This window comes from Cherax quadricarinatus, chromosome 22 (assembly GCF_038502225.1).
Source record: "Cherax quadricarinatus isolate ZL_2023a chromosome 22, ASM3850222v1, whole genome shotgun sequence".
Taxonomy (NCBI): domain Eukaryota; kingdom Metazoa; phylum Arthropoda; class Malacostraca; order Decapoda; family Parastacidae; genus Cherax; species Cherax quadricarinatus.
Window position 1 is genome coordinate 39721371 of NC_091313.1, and position 6000 is coordinate 39727370.

Genomic DNA, 6000 nt, shown 5'->3' on the forward strand with positions numbered 1-6000 from the left:
ATGCCCATCATCGTCAAGTGCAAGCCTCTGTTGCATGCTGATGATAGTGCTCTGCTAGTCTCAGGTAAAGACCCACAAGACATGACTAATGTGCTATCACTAAAACTAGAGTTCTGCAACAAATGGTTAGTACATAACAAACGTTCGCTACACCTAGAAAAAATAAATGCAATAGTCACTGGCACAAAAGGTAAACTGAAAATCGTAAATAAATACATTTAACGTAGATGAGGGAACACACTGGGGCTCAGCAGTGCACATACCCACATTTTTTATGATGTGCATGGGAAACAAATAATGTTGTGTTTATTGTAAGACAGTGTGAACAATATATAGTGTACAAGTCCATGTGTAGTGTACTCTCCTCACTCTCTCCCCAGGCTACCCCTTACCTAACTACCAGACCCATCTACCTGCACCTCCCCCATCCAAATCCCAATGGAACCCCTACTGAACAGGGCCGTCTTCCCCTCCCAGTCGCTCAAGCCCCACCAGGCCACCACGGTCAAGTTTACTACTTTAAACGCCATACCCCCTATACATCCTTGCTCCACCCAGCATATCGTACTCCACTCCTACAGTCTAGCTAGCCAGATGGATGCCAATCAGGAGGAAGAGAGCAGCCAGGAAAATAGCATGACTGGCAATACTAGGAGAGGCAAGTGTCGGCCATGTTTATAGCTTCATATCCTCTTGTGGAAAGTGATGACCCACCCACCACTTCAGGCACCTGAGCACACTACAATAGATCTCATCTCATCAGATAATATCGTGGAAGCAATTACTGCAACAGGTACCAGGACACTCACACATAATCCCAAAGCAGTCCATCCACACGCAGCTGGAACACTTATAGACCTCTTAAAAAAGTAAACGATGGTTCCACTATCCTAAATGCTCCAACAACAATCAAGGCACTTCACAACTTGTTACTTTTTGGCAATGTCTGCTTAGCTTTCCAGGAAAGAAAGGGAAAGAGGCTAGCCACAATGATCATTCAATCCTTAAGAGACTTTCCTAGAGCTGATAACATCATTCGCCTTCGCCATCAATACAAAAACGGGAGAGGCAGACCTCCTACTCACTCCACTGACAGCACAAAAATCAGAGTCCAGGTGAGCAAGAAAATTGAAGATGGTAATGCAGTGGGGGCAATCAGGATTATCACCACCAAAGATACAGTTGCCCCCTGGGATGCTGACACTTCTGAAGCACTTAGAGGAAAGCACCCTGCCAGGGAAACCAGGGGCACCAACAGCTCCAGCACCTCTGTCCCCACTGTGGAACCATTGATTGTGTAAGACTCAGACAGTTACAAAGCAATAATGCTGTTCCCGTTCTGCTCTGCTGCAGGCTACATTGGAATAAGGCCACAGAATTTAAAGGAAATAGTTAATCTAGTTATTGGGTATTGTGACCCCTGAATGGGTCACAATGTATATAATGTATATTACCTGTTCATTTAATTTTATATTGTTTATATTTGCAATATTAGCTAAATCGTAAATATATTGCTTTATATTATTATTTGACTTAATTATATTATTAGGTAGGATGTAACATTTATATATATTATTCAGTGCTCATAGTTCAAGTCTTGATTGTCTAACTACTGTAATTATCGCTCGTTGCTCGTTCCCCTGCCAGCTTCTCGGTGTTGCTGGGCAGCAGCAGCACGGAGCTATCATGTGATTGGGGGAAGAGTGATTACACTTCGCCTAGAGACAGTCTGTCTGGGCTGCTCACTCTCTTGTCGGTTGGACGTTCTCTGAACAAGACATGCCTAGCTCTCCCTTGCTGGCCCTTGTTGGAAGATCGTCTCTGTCGCTTTCTTGTTGTTGGTTCTGCAGGACTCTGTTCACAGAACATTGCCTAGGCTTAGTGATTTTTGACGTTGTACTAAGGTTGTGTGTCGCACAGACACTCTGAGAAACTCAGGTCCTGAGCTGTAGCTTCTGACCTAATTTGTACTGGTATCTGTGTACTGTCACAGTCGGGGATTTTCTTATGCTGAACTTAGATTCAGTAGTATGGGAGTTTTGTGACTTTTGTGGAGGATCTGCAGATGGTCCCTACTTAGTGTCGTTATATTATCTCCTTGATCCTGATTCTGTGTCACTTTTGCTTGTTATATTGTTGTTCGGCTTATCAGTCATTTTATTGTTCAAGCAAGCTGTTCTGATTGCCAGGTTGGTCAAGAAGTTTGTTGATGTGAGGACTTTGTCAGTCACTAGTTTAAGTCTAGTCAAGTCATGAGACATAGCGAACTACTTCGAGCACTTACACACATACACACAAACTTATTTGTATATATATATGTATTATTAAAAGTTAATGTACCATATAAATGTACCTTATTAATGTACCATATAATGTACATATAAATGTGATATTTGCCTTCAGCACAATATTACTGTACACGAGAGAAGTGATTATTTTGATTATGTTCATTACATTAATTTAATTTGATAATATATGCCTAGACAATTTTATTATTAATAAACTTATTAAATTTTAATTTCTTTAGTAAGTAGCCTACCAGTTGTAATCCTGAAGCACTATTGAATCTTATTGAATTCTAATGGATAATTGGACCAGGATACTGACTACTTGTTACGAAAACCCAGTAACAGGCTGGATGCTAGAAGGGCAGTCCTTAGTATTCATTGGAGATCTCTATGTTTATTAGAAATCGCGTTTTTTGTAACATCGGGGAGACTGCAGAGACACTGCTTTTAGAGATCACAGGGCTCGTCAACAATTCCTTGGCTGGTCTGATTCCTGACAAAATTAAACCTTTCTTTTTTGATGCATCAATTGGTGTCCTTAAAAAGAAGGATGGAGGAATTTGACCAGTTGCAGTGGGCAACACTTTTCGCCGCCTCGTTTCCAAAGATGCTTCCGAAGTATTCGCACAGAGGTGGTCATAATGCTTCAACCAAACCAGCATGGCTTTGGGGTCTCTCAAGGAAGTGAAGCAGCGGTTCATGCCACATTGTCTGAGGACAATGCTGTGGTAATATTAGATTTCAAGAATGCATTTAATCACTTGAAAAGAGACGTGGTATTAACAGCTGCACAAGAACATTTCCCTGATCTCTTCCATTTTCTTTCAGGTGGATATAGCAAGGAATCAACGTTCCTGTTTGGAAAGTATGAAATCATGTCACCAGAGGGTGTCCAGCAAGGGAATCCTCTCTCACCATTTCTCTTCTGTATAGTGGTTAGGTAAATCACGGTCAGACTGATCAGTGAGCTAAACATCTGGTTCCTGGATAATGGCACACTGGCGGGTACAAAGGAATCCCTTCTAGATAATCTTAGACAGGTGATGACACAGGGACAGGAAATGGGTCTCACCCTGAATCCATCCAAATGTGAAATCAGCTCAGTCAGTCAACAAGTGATTGAGGCAGTGAGATCAAGATCCTCTCTATTTCTCTTCCAGGACTGCAGCTCAGTTCCATGTCAAAACTCAGCACACTGTACAAAGGATCCAATCCCCACAAATAGCGTTTTGAATGTTCTCGGACATCCTAAATGTTGGTTTTATGAGCAGCAAGTGATTGAGGCAGTGAGATCAAGACTACCAGGAGCATCAGTCATTGCCCCCACAAATAGCGTTTTGCTTGGAGCAACTCTGGGAAGTGATGCCATTGATATAGTTCTCAGGAAGAAACCGGAAGAGCTGAGGAGGATGGAACAACGAATACGCAATCTTGACACCCTCGTTGCCTTGTACCTTCTCACAAAGTGCTTGAGTCTGCCTAAGTTAACATATTTCCTAAGATGTGCACCTTCATTTGATAACCCTATACTGCATGAATACAACAGTATCCTGAGGAATTTTTTTACGAAAGTACTTAACCTTACTCTAGATTCACTGCCCATCTTCTAGAGTCTAGAAGATGGGCAGTGGGACCAAGCTACACTTCCAGCCAGACAACGAGGCATTGGTGTCCGCAAGTCATCACAGATTGCTTTACCAGCTTTTCAGTCCTTATGAGTTGAATCCAGTGGACTTGTAGCAGAGATTCTCCCTGAACATCTTAAGGGCATGACTGGAGCCTATGACCAAAAGTTCGTTGATGGAGCCATGATCTGGGATAATCTAATGGGCTCTGAAACTAGATCTGGGCCCCCAACAACTACAGTCACACTGGGATGGCCCATTAGTGGAGAATATAACCTCAGCAGTGTTTCAGAGTGTGTCGGGAAGGACAGAGCCCGCCTTCTGGCAGTGAGAGCTCCTGATGCAGGGGACTTTCTGTTGGCCGTTCTCAACTCCAGACTTGGCACACACCTCGACCCACATACCATCCGCATTGGTGTTGCCCGTCGACTTGCCGCTCCTATTCTCGCTGCAGTGAAGCAGCAGACCAATTTGGGTACCAGGGTCTTGTGTGCCGTAAGTCCGAGGGAAAGATTGTAAGGCATGAAGAAGTTAATAACATCAAGAGGACCCTCACAACAGACGGATACCCAGCAGTAAGCGAGCCACCCCAACTATGCAGATCTGATGGTAGCCGAAAACGTCTAGATGGTACCACCCTTCAAGCCTGGACAGACGGCAAGCAGGTGGTGTGGGACTACCTATCTCCAATACACCAGAAAGGAAGGAAGGGCAGCTGCCAGCTTCAGGGAGTCCCAAAAGTCTAGAAAATATGGAGAACTTGCCCATCATAATATGTTTATTCCCACTGGCTCGGACCCTTGGCCCATGGGGAAAGAGTGCACCTAAGTTCCTTAAGGACCTAGGCAAAAGACTCGTCAGAATAACTAGGGTTCCCGGGGTAGCTAGTTTTCTGTTCCAGCGACTCAGTGCTGCTGTTCAGAGGGGTAATGCCTGCTGTATCTAGGGTACGTGCCTCAGCAATGAGGAGCTGGATGAGATTTTCACATTATAAACAGTGACAAACACGTAGCAATACATACTAGAAATGTATCTCTTAAACCTCATGTATTGTGTATGTCATGTTTACATAAACAATGTATCTCTTAAATCTTTTGTACCATGTTATGCAATAAAATTTAACGTAGTGTGTAACGGGGAACCAATCACTTCAGGACGACCTTCCGTGAAATACCTGTGAGTTCTCTTTGACACAATCATGCTCCAGGCGGTTTCAGGTGCCATGAATTTCCAGGAAGGCCAAGAGTTTTCAGATGGGCCAAAGATTTCCCCTGTATAAAGCGTTTCCATGGTTGTTTCTTTGATGTAGGTCTGATCCAGAGAAAGGGAGAGGAAGGGCCATTTGCAATGTCCCCTCAGCGGAGGTACATCCTCACCCGATATTATTTCTTAACTTGAATCAGTTGTATGCTTGGGCACTAGCACGTTGTCTCTCCTAGCGCCAGGCATCCTCTTTGCCTTCCATATCATTCAGATATCTATTAAACCTATTAAATACTAATACATATTTGTGGTTCCTTAACACCCTGGCTGGTCTGACTGTTGACATAATTAAACTTGTTTCTATTTTTCATCACTGTATGTCCTGAAAAAGAAAGGAGATTAATTAGGCCCTTTGCTGTGGTCAACACTCCGCTGCCTCATTTCCCAAGCTGCTGTCCGAAATATTCGCACAGTGACTTCCATGATGCTTCAATCAAACCGGCTTGGCTTTGAGGTCTCTCAAGGCAGCCAAGCAGCGGTTCCTGCGGCAAGGGCATATATTAATAACCTATCGGAGGACACTGCAGTAGTAAAACTAGACTTAAGAACACACTGAATCTCATGAAAAGATATGTGGTATTAGCCGTACAGAAACATTTACTTAGCATCTTTGAAATGGATACAACAAGGACTTAATGCTCTTGCTTGAGGAACAACGAATCACTTCTTGGAGGGTGTTTAGCAAGGATGCCCCTCTCCCCGTTCCTCTTTAGCACTGAGGTTAGGGAAATCACTGTCAGAATGGCTAATGAATTAAACATCCGGTTCATGGATGATGTCACACTGACAGGTACAAAGGAGTCCTAAAAGCGTTTGCTCACGTG